The sequence below is a fragment of the Ochotona curzoniae genome, unplaced genomic scaffold (genome assembly GCF_017591425.1).
Source record: "Ochotona curzoniae isolate NIBS_2020 unplaced genomic scaffold, NIBS_Ocur_1.0 contig_3498, whole genome shotgun sequence".
In the NCBI taxonomy this organism is placed as follows: domain Eukaryota; kingdom Metazoa; phylum Chordata; class Mammalia; order Lagomorpha; family Ochotonidae; genus Ochotona; species Ochotona curzoniae.
The window spans coordinates 29,990,920-30,005,622 of NW_024465885.1; the positions used below are offsets into that span (position 1 = coordinate 29,990,920).

The 14,703-nt window shown below is 41.2% G+C and overlaps 1 long non-coding RNA gene across 1 annotated transcript; it reads left to right on the plus strand.

Moving 5' to 3' along the window:
- The first annotated feature begins 6,070 nt into the window (after nucleotides 1–6,070).
- LOC121156877 lies at nucleotides 6,071–13,805 on the plus strand. The gene is made up of 3 exons (XR_005883938.1): nucleotides 6,071–6,116; nucleotides 9,092–9,266; nucleotides 13,694–13,805. It is a non-coding gene; the product is annotated as an uncharacterized LOC121156877 (long non-coding RNA).
- Nucleotides 13,806–14,703: the final 898 nt, after the last annotated feature.

The window sequence follows — 14,703 nt, forward strand, 5'->3', positions numbered from 1 at the left end:
ATGCTGTCAATCTAGACAATCTCAGGATGAGGAAATCCTTCTAAGGTCCACTGGCTGACATCATCTACCGTAGAGTCTCTGCTAGCCCAGATATTTGCTGCCAAAGCTTGACTGGGGTAGTTGGTCAACTTGTTCTTCCCTCCTTCCTCTGTTAGGGTACCAGATGTCCATAACAGGCTCCAGTGGACTGCCAGATTCTCCATGTGCATCTGGGTATGCCGTTCTCTGATTCATTCAAGCCACTGAGTAAGTCCAGCTCTGACACATGCACTCCACATTCACACCAATGATCTTGTGATTCTCCCCATGTGTGAGGTTCAGAGTCCAGTGGTTCAGTTGGAGGGATCCCCAAAGAAACCTTGTCTGATGTAATCCCAGACCTGACTCTTGTTTGTGCTTGCCAGTACAGGATCTGGCTTTGTCGGTTCCCCACATCAGCCTAAGCACATCCTGGGAGTTGAAATTGCTGGGTCAGTTCTGCCTCCAACCTCATCTCTTACATAAACCGATGGATACTGCAGCCCAGAACAGCTCTGACTACCCCACACTAGGCCCTCATATTCACCAGCTGGAGGTACAGTCTAGTCAGAACAACCCACAATAACCCCCTCTATACCCATCCTCAACCCTGGTTCCTGTGCTTGAGATTTGTAGAGCAGACCGGTATGGTCTCTGTCCCACATCCCATTCAGTTCTTGCCCACGTCAGTGGGCATTGAAGCCTAGTTCAACCAAATCAAAACAACTATGTAGCTCACACTCATGCAAAGCCTGCTTCCCAGCTTTGGTCCTCATGTTCACCAGTGGGAGTTGCAACCCGTAAGAGAGATGATCAGTTTCCCTACTGGACCCACTCCCAATACCGAATCTTGCACTGTCCAGGTTGTTCTCAAATCTAGCTTGACAGGGTTTGTCCCTGGTTCCACTACTTGCCAGCTGATACTGCAGCTAAGTCCAGCCAGCTTGCATTTACTCTGGCTTATGCAAGCACCTGTGGGTTAATGCAAGCCCAACCTGGATGTCCCCGGCTGAGCTTACATACAAGCCAATAGGTATTGTAGCCCTGCCTGGTCTTTTCTGCCCCGACCCAGACCCACTTCTCACATTCACCAATGGGAGCAGTGGCCCAGTACAGAAGCCACCCCCAGGTCTCACGTGTGCTAATGGGTACTATGGTCCAATGTGGCATGGCCCGGCTCACAGCAGCATCTGCCAGCAGGTGCTGTAACCTGACCTGGCACAACCTACCCTCAGTTCTAGTCCTGCTGGTGGATGTTGAAGCCTTGCCCTGCCAGCCAGCCCCCAGTCCCAGCCCTAATATGAACTGGCTGGTATTGCGGCCAGACCTGGCCTGTTTTGCACCCCTTTCTGGTTCTCAGCTTGTCAGTGGTTATTATGAATTGGCTCAGTCTAGCCCGCCAATGCATGCCAATGGACACCACACCCTGGTCTGTTCTGGGTTGCTCCTACTACTGGTTGTTATGCTCACCTGCAGGGACTGCATCCTGACAGAGGAGTTCCCCGGGTTCCTCTATCAGGTTTCTTCCCATTGGCAGATTTCATGCATACCAGTGCTTCCTTAGCCCAGGCTGAATTAGTTCACCTCCTGTCCTGGCATGAATGATGGCCTTGTTCAACAAGTCCACACCCATTCTGGTTCTTACTGTTGATTGCAACAGCCCAGCCACAACTGGTCCAAACCCAGACATAGCTCTTGTGTGGTTCAGCAGGGCCAGAGACCTAGCTCAGCCCATCCTACAGATTCCCTGACTCTCATGAGTACCAATGGGTGCAGGAGTCTAGCCCAGGCTGGAACATCCCAGACCCAGTCCACACCCATACCAAGGGACACTACAGCCATGTCCACCCCAGTTTGCAGCCCCCATTCTGGCTCTCATGGTCCCTAGTGGGAAACACAACCCAGCCAAGGCATCCCCTTAGCTCCCCAACCAGGCCTGTTTCCAACTCATATCTTGCTTATGCCAGTGATTGTTCTGACCCAGCTTGGTATATAGCCTACCCTTCTGCCTTGGTATTTGCTATAGGATGCTGAAGCCTGGCCTGGCCTGGCCTGGCCCAGCCCCAGTTCCAATTCTTGCTTGAGGGTGCTACATCCTAGCTCTGCCAATTCTGCTCCCATCCCTGGCTCATGAAAACAGATAGGTGTAATAGTCAAGCTTGACATGACCTACATTCCAGCCTGGCTCCTGCACATGCCAGTGGGTTAAGGTTGGCCTGACCCTGGCTGGTCTGCCTCCCTCCAGAAACACTCCTGTGTGTGGAGCTGCCTTGCCTGGCCTGAAAACAACCAGGCCTGAACCACATGCTCACCAGCAGGAGCTACAACCCTCCAGGGGAGTTTCCTAAGTTCCTCCACCAGGCCCACTCCCAGACCCATGTTGTACATGTGCTAGTGGGTGCTAAGTCCTTTCCCAGCATAATTTGTCCCTCTGCCACAGTCTTTGTATGAACTGGTAGATGCTGTGATGTGGCCCCTCCTCTAACCTATATTTGTGGTACACCTGCAGATACTTTAGCCTGAACCTGCCCAGCTTGTTCCCAATTTCAGCGCCCATGATTGGTGGAGGGTTCCAAGGTCATGTCTAGCTCAGTCCATCACCTCCTAGCTCTTAAGCTAACCAGCAGAAATTTCAGTTGTACAGCAGTGAACTCACATGTCCCTCATAGAATCTGCCCAGGACCTGGTTTTCTTGCATGCTGGCTAGTGTCATGGCCCAGCCTAAAGTTACTGCCCTCTGTCTAATACTCACTGGCAGATACTATGAACTAGCCATGGCAGGTAGGCCCCCAGCCCTAGCTTTAGTGTGCCCTGGTGAGTGGCAGTCAGCTGTGATCCATGGTAATTAGCCCAGCTCAGGTCTTCCATGTCAGCTGGTGCCCCAATCTGATCCGTAAAGGTTCTCTGGCCTCTCCCTTGCAAACCACTTGATCTAGTTCCCCTGCTTACCTGCAAGTAAGGTGACCTTGTTGAGAGTCCCTCAGAATTCATTCCTCACATGCAACACACTCCCTCAGGGGTCCTTCATCCCCCTTATCACCCTACCCCTTCCCAGATCATCCCATTGTCATTGTGCCCAGGAACACATGAGTTCCCCAGCCAGCCTTTCAGCTCCTGGCATATGTACTATCCTGTGACTGAATCCCTCCACACACCCAAAATACAGACCCATTCAAAGTTACCCAGTCTTTTTCACCAGCTGCCAGGCCAGCATGCTAACTGGGAACTCTCCCTTCTCCACCTAAACCCCCAATCACACCAGGGACCAATCACGTGGGAAAATTGCTAAGCCTTTCTGCATTTGTCTGGGTGTGAGCCTCCAGGTCCCCTCATGCCCCTGTGGGTGCTATCCCTTTGTCCGTCTATGAATCTGCTCCCCCAGACCTTCATAAGCAAGTTGCAGCTGACATGGGATAAGTAGCAACAGGAGCTGTCCATGGCTGCCTCCAGAGTGGGAGTAACCCACCTCTTATTTTCAAATCAAAATACTGATTCTTCCTCTGAGTGATTTGATGAAAATCATTGGGACTGATTGCAATGATTTCCCATCTGTGACAAAATCAGCTGGCACGTGAAGGATGAACTCTGAGCAGAGAACTGAGACCGAGTCCACATACAATCTCACCCGACGCCCACATTACCCTAGAATTTCTATTTATGCAGGCTAATAAATGTGTGTTTCTGTTTGTATCTGCTTGAAATGGGTTGCTAAGCTTTGGGAGCATCTAATTACTACACTGCTGAATTTACATTTTCAGGATACTGTCACAAGTTTTTCATCTTTCCAAAGTGTTTCTGCCAACATCGGCACTATGCCCCGTGTGCTCAGGCAGAAATACCTTTTTGCTTCCAGATTGTTTCTCAAATTCATGGGTGGAAACGTTTCCTCTTCTGCTAAGCATACTCAGTGTGCCAGGCCTCACTTGATGAATACCGACAGCGAAGCAGAGGTCTTAGGATTCCAGGAGGTATGCCTAACATTTTTATTCATTACCGAGATAAATGTAGGGAGAAGCAAGATAAGGCAAGTATGAGTCACTGCAAGTTGTAAACGTAAAGGTCTAGGGAGCCTTTTAGTTCTTTTGCATTGTGAAATGTGCATGGTAACCTCCTCACACTCACAGGGCTACTCACCCTCCTGCAGAGGGGCAGGGGCTCATCTATACTGTTATTCTTACTTTTATGATTACATAATAAGCAGCTCAGACAACGAGTCGCATCTTCACAGAATTGTGTAACTATTTGTTAGCTGCACTTGCTACAGAGGCAAAGCACATAACTATAGGAGGTGATGTTAATTTGCTTATTTAATAACCTCTTTATCTTTATTCCAGGACATTATGTTGTATATTTTAAAAGTACTCCATGGCTTTTTTCAGTACCCTAATGACTGTGTCAAACCAAATTGCAGTTTTCAGCTTCTCTATGTCTGAAAGAAGAGATAATTAAACACATACTAAAATAATGCAAAAGGGAAGCATGAGATACCTGTGCAATAAACCTCAGTAGATGTTAGGTTCATATACCCATTGTGGCCAAGTAAAGTAGGGAAAGCATAAGGAATGTTTGCATTTTTATCAGTATAATCATTTTAGAGATGGAAAAATCAAAGAAAGAACTTGATTTTTGTTTATTGTCAGCCAATTCTTGATAAGAGCTTTCATAAATAATAAGGGTTTTTTGGTTGTTGTTTTTAAGCAAATGAGACTTACTTCCCAAAGCTGTAAGAAATATGCTTTGGTGGCATAGATTCATGGATTCATAGATCTGCATTTACAGGAACTGTAACTGACCAAGGTCTCTACCACATGTAATGCGCCTTTGCGAGGTGTGCCATTTGCTCTTGTAACCCCCGTGACTGAGCGTGAGAGGGAACCTAAGCCAGTGTCCTGGGGCCAAGAGGATTCCCTTAGGGATATTTGGCAGAGAAGCCCCACTCTGACTCTGCTGCTGCTTTTCCGGTGACTAGAAGCTGAAAACAACTGCATCCTTGAAAACTTATATTGTTATAGTTATGAAGAGTTTAAGGAAAGTTCTTTAAAATTCTTTGAAGTTAATCATACTGAAATTCAGACTTCTGTTTTTGTTGGTTAGCTGTATAGGTTTTGGCGTGGTGTAGTGGTAACAAGGAAAACAGAAAACAGTTCCTTTAATTTCCTGCCTGGGTTACTGCTCCGGGCAAGTTTTTCACATACTAACCTTTACCCACAGGCATATTAATTGGGAAATGTCAATTCTCATTTTGGGAAGGTGGGGTGGAAGTGGAAAGGAAGAAGAGGAAAAGAAAAGGCAGATGGATAAGCCAGTTGACTCCTCCAATGTCCCCTTGCCACTTCCCCCCAGTAACTGGGGCTGGGTCAAACTAAAACTAGAAGCCAGGAGCTCAGTCTAGGATGTTCACATGGGTAGCAAGGACCCAAACACTTGAGATATCATTAGCTTGCACACAATGTGTACAAACAGGTAGCTGGAATTGAGTTCAGGAACAAAGCTGAAACTCAGACCCTTCAATATTCCCAAACTGTGGGCAACACAAATAGCATTGTAATTGCCCACCTGGGTCACAGTTTCAGAACTAAAATTATAATATTCACATTTACTTGTAAATAATACATAATGTAATTATTTTAATTAATTTTATTTTAATTATTTTTAATTTTACATTTAATGTTATATATTTTATTTCTTTTGTATTTACGAATTAAGTGCCTGGTTTCTATTGTGAGTTTTGACCTATTCCATTAGGAGGCAGATGTAAGACATAGACAAAACAAACAAATGTGGTATGTTCAGCAGCATTGTGATTAAATAGCTGATAAAGGGAGTGAAACTCATACAATTGGCTGTGTGCAAAGCGTAGAACTGGGAATTCAGTTTGAAGCCAAAGGCCTGTGGATCAGGGAGGACGGTGATATAAACCTAGTTCCAGTTTAAAGACCTGAAAGCTGATAAGGGTAAGGCTGCTTAAGCCTTAACAAGTTGAGCTTTGTGGGAAATGATGGATGTCTTAGCTTAATGAAAAGATTCCTCCTTTCCTTTGTCTTGTTTTCTCTTTAGCCTTTCAATAGATTGGGAGCTGTTCCCTTGCATTGATGAAGGTGAGTTTTTTTCTTTATTCAGTTTACTGAGTAATGTATACCTTTATAGAAATCATAATAGCACACCCTGGAATAATGATTAAAGCTATCTGTTCATCCCTTGACCCAGCTAAGCTGACACATAGAATTCATCAACACATAGTGCAGGAGAGAAAACTTGTCATTCTACTTTTCTACAAATCACAGACTTTTCTCATCAAGCCATTTCAGAGGTCCTTGACTTCCATCATCTTTCCAAACAAAGATGACATTCAAATCATGAAACCTGTAGACATCCTTGGAAGTTACTGCCTGCTGCACAGACAACCGTCACCACCCTGAGACTTTGAAGGTGCAATTACCTGCAGGCAAGCTGGAGCTGCACTCTAGGCACAGTTGTGCACAGCGTACTCATTTCCATTTGCATTCCTTTCCACCTCCCCTACTTTCACTCAATATGATTGAAATAAATGTTTCTTGAGTTTGTATAACCAACATTATTTAAAGATCGAATTTAATTTAAACCCTTGCCATCACAATAAATAATCCCAAATCCTAAATTATCATAGGCAATTTTCATGTCAACTTTAAAGTCATTAGTTTTATATTTAGATTCATTTAAAAAAATTCTTCTGATAATTCTCACTCTATACCCGGATGGAAATGGAAAGCTGTGAGTGTATAATTTCTAATTTTTCTGCATATTTAAATTGTTCTTTTTCTTTACTGAGTAAATGTCAACTGGGATGAGAACAGAAATTTGAGATCAAACTTTCTCTGTCAGTCATCCTAGTGTAATTCCATGTCCTTCTGGTGTTTAATATTGCACATGGGAAGGTCTGGTGCCTGCTTCATTTTTGTCCTTTGAGTATTTTTCTTATATATTCCTAAGTAATATGGTTCAATGAAGGACTTTGGTGAGTCATGCATATTTTCAAAATGTCTTGTGCTTTCTAGAGAAGACATCATGGGATCATGGGTTATATGGCCCCAGAGCTTGGATAGTGCCAAACAGCTTTCCAGTGTGGTTGGGCCAAGTTGTTTTCCCACCAGCAATGTATGCAGATTCAATTTCATCTATAGCCGTGATTTCAAATATGTAACTCTTTAGTCTTTGCAGTTAATTTTGGACATAAGATCTTTTAAAAAAGTCAAATTCTTAAGCTAATACTGTTCTTAGAATTCCTTTTCACAAGTTGCTGAGCCCATTTTCTCAAATATCTACCACTGGATATGTGTAGATGGTGGCTAATCGCAAGCATTTGTTAGTGTTCAGATTTATTGGTGCCTGTTTTATATCCACTTTTCCTTTAATAGCTTATAAACCATACCAAATTATAAAGATGAATAAGAATGATACATAGATTAGAAAATATTACACATGGAATTATTTCATTCTCATGTGATTATCAACAAGACAATATGTTTCAGAGTTCTTCTTCCCAACAGGAAACTCTTGCTAATGCTCTTCTGCCAGCCCAAGTTTATTTCCAGGATACAGAATCACTATTTTTGTGTACACTGTTGCTATGCTTTTAAGAGATACGTTTCAGAGTCTGAATTGTCAGTTATATTGAAAACACATCTCGTAGGAAATAAGATGAAATACATCCATTACACAGTCACCACACATTCCTGTGTAATGTAAGCTATCATGTCCAGATGTGAGAATGCAGTGCAGTGTGCATCTCTATTTCCAGATCAAAGATGAACTTACAATGAAACTGTTTACTATATCTTGACAATAGGATGCTGAACTCTCTGCCATTGTCCATGTACACAATGATGAACATGTGACTATTTATGAAGAGTTATGCTGTAATAATGATATAGGGGAATTTGATAAGATATGGGGAAGGTGGCAGGGGAATCCCAGGGCCTATGGAACTGTATCATAGAATGATAGTAATAATTTTAAAAGAAGTAAAAGATAAAATTAAAAAACAAAATAATCCAATCCTGGCTTTATTTATTTGTTTATTTGAAAGCTGAATGATACAGAGAGATCTTCCATTCTCTGATTCAATCTTAAAATAGGGTCAATACCCTGTCCGGGGCCAAGCTAAAGCCAGGAGCATGTACTCCAGCAGAGTCTCCAACATGACTGACAAAAACCCAAGTATTCAGGCTGTCTTCTATGCCATCTCAGGCATGCTAGCACAGAGCCACAGCAGAACAAAACAACTGGGATTCAGAATGGCACTGGATACAGATTACTGGTGTCCCAAGTAGAGGCTCAAACCTCTGCCACAATATTGATCACTAGTATATTTGATATTTAAATAATCTCTTTCTCTCTGCTGAAATGAGATTATTGCCTAATCGGGGCTAGTGATATTTTTCTGTTTTAAAAATTAATGTTTATGAGGGCTGGTATGGTGGGTTAGCAAGCTAAGTCTTCACCTACAGTGCTGACATGTCCTGTGGGCACTGGTTTGATACTTAGCTGCTGCCTTTCCAATTCAGCTCCCTCATAATGATTAGGGAAAGCATCTGAGGCTGGCTCAAGTCTGTGAGAACCAGCATTCACTTGGGAGACCCAAAAAAAGTTCCTGGCTCCTGGCTTCTGATTTAGGGGTGGCCCAGCTCTGGACAATGCCACCACTCTGGGAGTGAATCAGCAGATAGAAAATCTCCTTTCCCTTTCTTTCTCTGTAACTCTGCCTTTTCAATAAAAATAAAAACTAAAAAATTAATGTATGTTGCTTAAAAAATAATATGGAACTAACTTCTAATCCTTTGTAAACAGTAAGAAATAAGGATTAAAAATGCCATTAAAATAAGTCAGCCCTTCTAACATTGCATGGTTGCCTTTGTTTTTGTCTTAGACAATTTTCATGAAAGTTTTCACTAGTCATTTTCTATATTAAAAATAAATTTCTTTTAAATTATAGTACTTGGTAATGTGATTTTTTTTTTAATCAAATGAGAACATGACTTAACCTATTTGGACCTGATGAAACTTAATATGACCAGAGTGTTTCTGTGTTCCACAGAGCATTAAGTAAGGGCTTCGCTAACCTCCATCACACATTTATCAAGGAAGTCGTGGAAACAACTCTTTGGCAAAAGCAGCTCATCGTCACAAAATGCAGTTTGGAGAGACGACATCTTCCCAGTTCCTAAGCCCTAATAGCCCCTCTTTCCAAGCAGTACAACAAACAGTACAGGGTGAGTACATGATGTCAGCATTACTCAGGAAATTCCAGGAAATTTGCAATGAGGTCCTAGGTTTTTTGACTTATAAATTTTTACATGTTCTCATGTTTTCTGTATTCGTGTTCCTGAATGTTTGTAATTGTTTCAATACTTACTGCGATTGCATTCTCTGTATCCCTGTGTACTTTCAAAAATCTGATTTGAGTAGCAGTCTTTCTCTTTCAAAGCTGAATGGTTTTGAAAAAGTCCTTCGGACTGGAGTAAATGATCATTCTCGTAGTACCAGGAGCTCATCTGCTTCTTGCAGTTTATTGCAAGGAGCTATGTCTTTTCTTACCTCCCAACATTTGCTATATTTATCAACAGTTACTGAAGTATTTGTGTGAATATCTGTCTCACAAAATCTAACGCTTTTATTCCTCTCATCTGAGTATTTACAGCATCTGGCATTGTGGTTGGTGCACAATATGTTCTCAAAAATATCTTGACAATGGCAAAGAGTCCAGCATTTCATTGTCAAGATATAGTTAACTGTTTTATTGGTAGTCTATCTTTGATCTGGAAGTAGAGATGTCCACTGCATTTTATCCTCACACCTGGACACCACAGTCTCCCTTACACAGTTACTATACATCCCCTTAAATGAAAAGCCACAATACTAAATCAACAACAGGAAGAAAAATAGAAATTTACAACACCATCAAGTTCAACAGTCCTGAATTTCTATTGGCCCCACCACTCAAATCACGTTGAAACCTCTCCAGAATCTACTGGCTGACAGTCCATCTTAGACTCTCCATCCACCCTGATATTCACTACCAATGCTTGACTGGAGTAGTTGATCAAATTGTTCTGTCCTCCATCTTGTGCCATGGTTGCTGGTGTCCTCTGGAGGATCCAATGTACTGCCATATCCTCCATGTGCATTTGGATATGTTGTCCACTCCTCCATTTGAGCCACGAGGAGGCCCGGCTCTGACACATGCACTCCCACAGTCAGCTCACGGAACCTGCAATTCTTTCCATAGTTGGGGTTCTGAGTCCAAGGTTTCAGTTGGTAGGGAATCGCCAAAGAAACTTCATCCTCAGGCCATCCTAGACCTGGTTCTGTGTGTTTTTGTCAATACAGGGTCCGGCAAAGTCTGTCACACAAATCAGCCTACTCACACACTGGTAATTGCAATTGTTGGGCCAGTTCTATTTCCAGCCCTGATTTTCACACAAATCAATGGGTTTTGGAGTCCAGCCCGATCCTGCCCATCACATACTAGGCCTCCACGCAAACCAGTGGGAGCTGTAGCCTAGTCGGTATGACTCGCAATAACTCTACTAGGGCTGCCACCTACCCTTTTCCTGTGCTTGCGAGTATAAACAGCTGACTGGTCCTGTCTGTCCTATATCCCATTTAGTTTTTGTACATGTCAATGAGCATTGAAGCTCAATTCATCTCTATCAGCCCTACTATCCAGTCTACATTGGTACCTGAGGGTGCCACCATCTGTCTAGCCATGCCTGCACCTGACAGAATTTGCCACCATGCCAGCATCTGCCAGCTGATGCTGCAGCAAAGCCCAACCCACCCACACTCACTCTGGCTTATGCTAGAACAGCAGGTGCAGTCATCACAGCTTAGATTTTCCCTGATCCAGCTCACAGGTAGGCATCAGATGTTGACATATGACTGTTGACATATGACTGTTTATTAAGAGCTATGCCATAGTAATAATATAGGGGAACTCAGTGTGTTAGGGGGAAGGGATTTGGAGTGGAGGTAGGGGAAATCCCATGGCCTATGGAACTGTATCATAAAATGATAATAAGGATTAAAAAAAAAAAAAACCTCTTGGTGACACATAAACTCATTTCTGATCAAGTAAGGAATAAATCTCTCTAAAATTCTTGGATACATTTTGATTGGAAGGAAGAGAAAATCCCTAAAGTTCCATGTAAAAACTTTAACATTGATCTCCAGGTTCTTTGTGCTGATGTGGAGATTTGTTTAGTTTTCTTTTATTGTCCTTGGTGTTGCTTTGTTGGGCAAATATTTTCTTATCCTCTGAGAAAAAAGTACATATCATATATATGTACTGTTTCAGACACATCTATGCAAAAGCTCATAGAAAAGGAGCTCTCAGGGCCTCTGAGCATTCATTGCATACATGGGGACTCCAACATTATGACCGAATCACTGTCCGAAGGCCCTGGGCTCAGACCCTTGGCACTGGGGATTGCCTCACATATGAATTTGAGCAGTGAGGCACAAGGTTTAAATAATTCTATACAGATATTTAAGCAGAAGAATTTTTTTGTTTTTTAGTTATCACTGCATGAACGAAAGAATATAAAGGCCCTTACGTAGTCACTTCCAGCTGCCACAATTGGTAATACATGACTAACTTGACTCATCTTCCCTGTTCTCAATCTACTCCCATACTTTTCTGTATTATTTAAAATAAATCTTAGAAATTGTGTCAGTTATTCTGTTAATATTGGTATGATTCTGTAAGATTTAAAGCTTCAATGCTTTTTTGTTGTTAAAGCCATGAAAAGTTCTACTACTTTAAGCATTAAGTGGTAAATCCCTTGCATTTATTCTTTTTCAGCTAGGATGCTTAGATACTTACACATATGTGTTTTTTTAAAACCCTCAGATTTGTTTGGTTTTAGCAAGATGGCAATGTCTTCTAGCAAAAGGCAATTAAAATGAGAAGATAATAAATCTTTTAAAAATGTTTTTTAGTTACTTCTCCAAGTTCCCAGTCTCTATGTCAATGTTTGGCCAAGGTCAGAAGAGAGTAACTCCTCAGCATGGCTGTGCATTCCATTGATATGTGATAAATCCCTATAAGTTATATTGAACTTTAAACTGTGGCGCAACCCTGATACCAATATCATAATATGGGCTCATGTTTTATTGGGCATAGTACTCAAATGTTACCTTGGAAAGGCTTGCTCCAGCTGTTTCAAATTAGGTTGATTTCATATGTCACATTAATAGTAGGAAGGAGTCCAGTGGTAGCTATTTGCTTGAAAATTAATCTGTCAAATTGGTGAAAATATAAAGCTTGCACAGATGAGCAAAGGTTATTCAACTTAACATCCTAACGTATTAATACACTTAGTGAAGTCATTGTAAGGCTAATTAATCAACAAGAAATTCCATTAATGTTAGGGGAAATATGGTACATGAACAGTGTATTAATAGTTCTCAATGTGATGTGGTCATGAAATGTTTGACAAAATAGACTTAGATTTTAGGTACTGATGGTTGAATTCTAATGACGTTGCTTGGAACTATGAGTAGATATGCACAGCTAGTTCCAGCTTTCTATGTAATCTATCATGATGCAATGTTGACTTTCAAGCCAGCAGTTGTGGGACCGGGATAGTAGATATTTCCTGTGAGCCAAATATAAACTTGGTGTTTCACTGCTCATAGGCATGCTTTGTCCTATTAACCCAAAACACTTTTATTAGTAAAAGCTTGGTGAAAATTTTTTCTTCAGTGCAAGCAGGACAGATTTTAATCACAAGTGAGAGCTGTTATGGCATCACAGGTAAAGACCATAACCGTACAATTATTGTAGTGTGTATAACGTTAGACACATTTCAGTGTTGGGACTTGTGAAGTTAAAGAGCCTCTGCTCTACTGACTCATTAACTTCTATTTTTAGGCACTTACTTCTCAGCCAGTAATTTATTTAATATCTTCCCTAATTCATTTCACTCTTTGGAAACCCTCATACTCTGGTAGAAACTTAAAAAAAAATCACCACACATTGTTTTAATTTTTCTGGCATTTTCCTTTTTCACAATTTTAGTAACTGGTGATTAGTCCCAAAGTCAGATTAAAAATTTTTTAAAGATGTATACATTTTTATTGCAAAGTCAGACACACAGAAAGGAGGAGAGACTAACAAGAAGATCCTCTTTCTGATGATTCATTCCTCAAGCAGCCGTAAGAGCCGGAGCTGCACTGATCCAAAGCCAGGAGCCTGGAGCCTCTTCCAAGTTTCCCACATGATGCAGGGTCCCAAATGTTTGGGCCATCCTCAACTGCCTTCCCAGGCCATAAGCAGGGAGCTTGATGGGAAGTGGGGCTACTGGGATTAGAACCGCCGCCCATTTGGGATCCTGGCATATTCAAGGCTAGGACCTTAGCCGCAAGGCTATCACGCTGGGCCCCAGATGGAAATTTAAAGCATTAGAGTTCAGTACAGGTTAACTTAATTTATTTTGGGGGACATTTGAATGGAAATCAAGTTCAGATAATGCCCAAAGTCCTATCTTTCAATCTATCTGTGACAGGAGACATTCCCTGTACCCTGTATTTTGGATTCCTAGTCTTGTAAGAGAAAAAAAATAAAGTGAAAAGTTCTGTTGACAGAAGAGGAGTAACAAATATCGGTAAGCAAGATGTTATTCTTTCTCATTGCTAGGTATCCAGAACAGATTATGAACAGAAAACCAGCAGGGTGTTTGTTAGCACACAACAAGAATTTGGAAAAAGACAATACTACTACTCACCTTGACACGACAACTTCACTTCTGAATATTGAACAAAACCATGGGGAAAAAGGTGAAGTTTGAGTAATTCACTCCGGCATTTTTATGACAGCAAGAAATAAAAACTGCCTAAATGCTACCTTGCAAATGAGCTATTAAATAAATTTTAGGGTACATATTCAATTTGCTATACAGCTATATATTAATTGATCACTTAAAATGAAATAAAAATAGCATAATTTTATGGAAAAATTTCATGTAGTTACTATTCTATTAAACACACCAAAATTCATGGAAGGCAAAATAAAAGTTTGCTAATTTTTTTTATTGTGTTTGTTGGTAGTACTGTAGGCAGTTTATTTCTTCCAGTTGCAATGTTTCCTTGCTTTTTGATTGAACATAAACCGTTGCTTGAATTTTATCAGAAAAGGTCTAAACATTTAAGGTAAATTGCTGGCATCCTATAAGTTTAATTCAGTTGACTGTGATCTGGAAGAAGCATTGTGCAACGAAAACGAAGTATTTAAATATTTTGCTATATCTGATACAGCTATTAATTAAAATGTTAATGGGAGACTATAGATGATGCACAGTACACTTATCTCTTCTATAATTACTTCAATTTCTTAAAACCTTGTTTTTTATTATATAATATTGGTGCAAGACAAAAATAATGCACTCTGAGGTTCACCGGGAGACTTGCATTCAGAGCCTCATTTCTTGATAGGATGTGGCAGTCATTATATTATTATTATGATTTCTTTATTTATAAACTCTAATTTTTTCTGCTATGTGCCTGGCAAATACAAAATAGATATTTATTAAGCTATTCAAACTGAGCTATAACCTATGATTATTTTCCTCGTGCTTTGATCACGTGGTCTGTGAAGTTTAATTCTCTGGGTTAGTGATAACAGTTACATTTGCTGCTATATGTTATCTT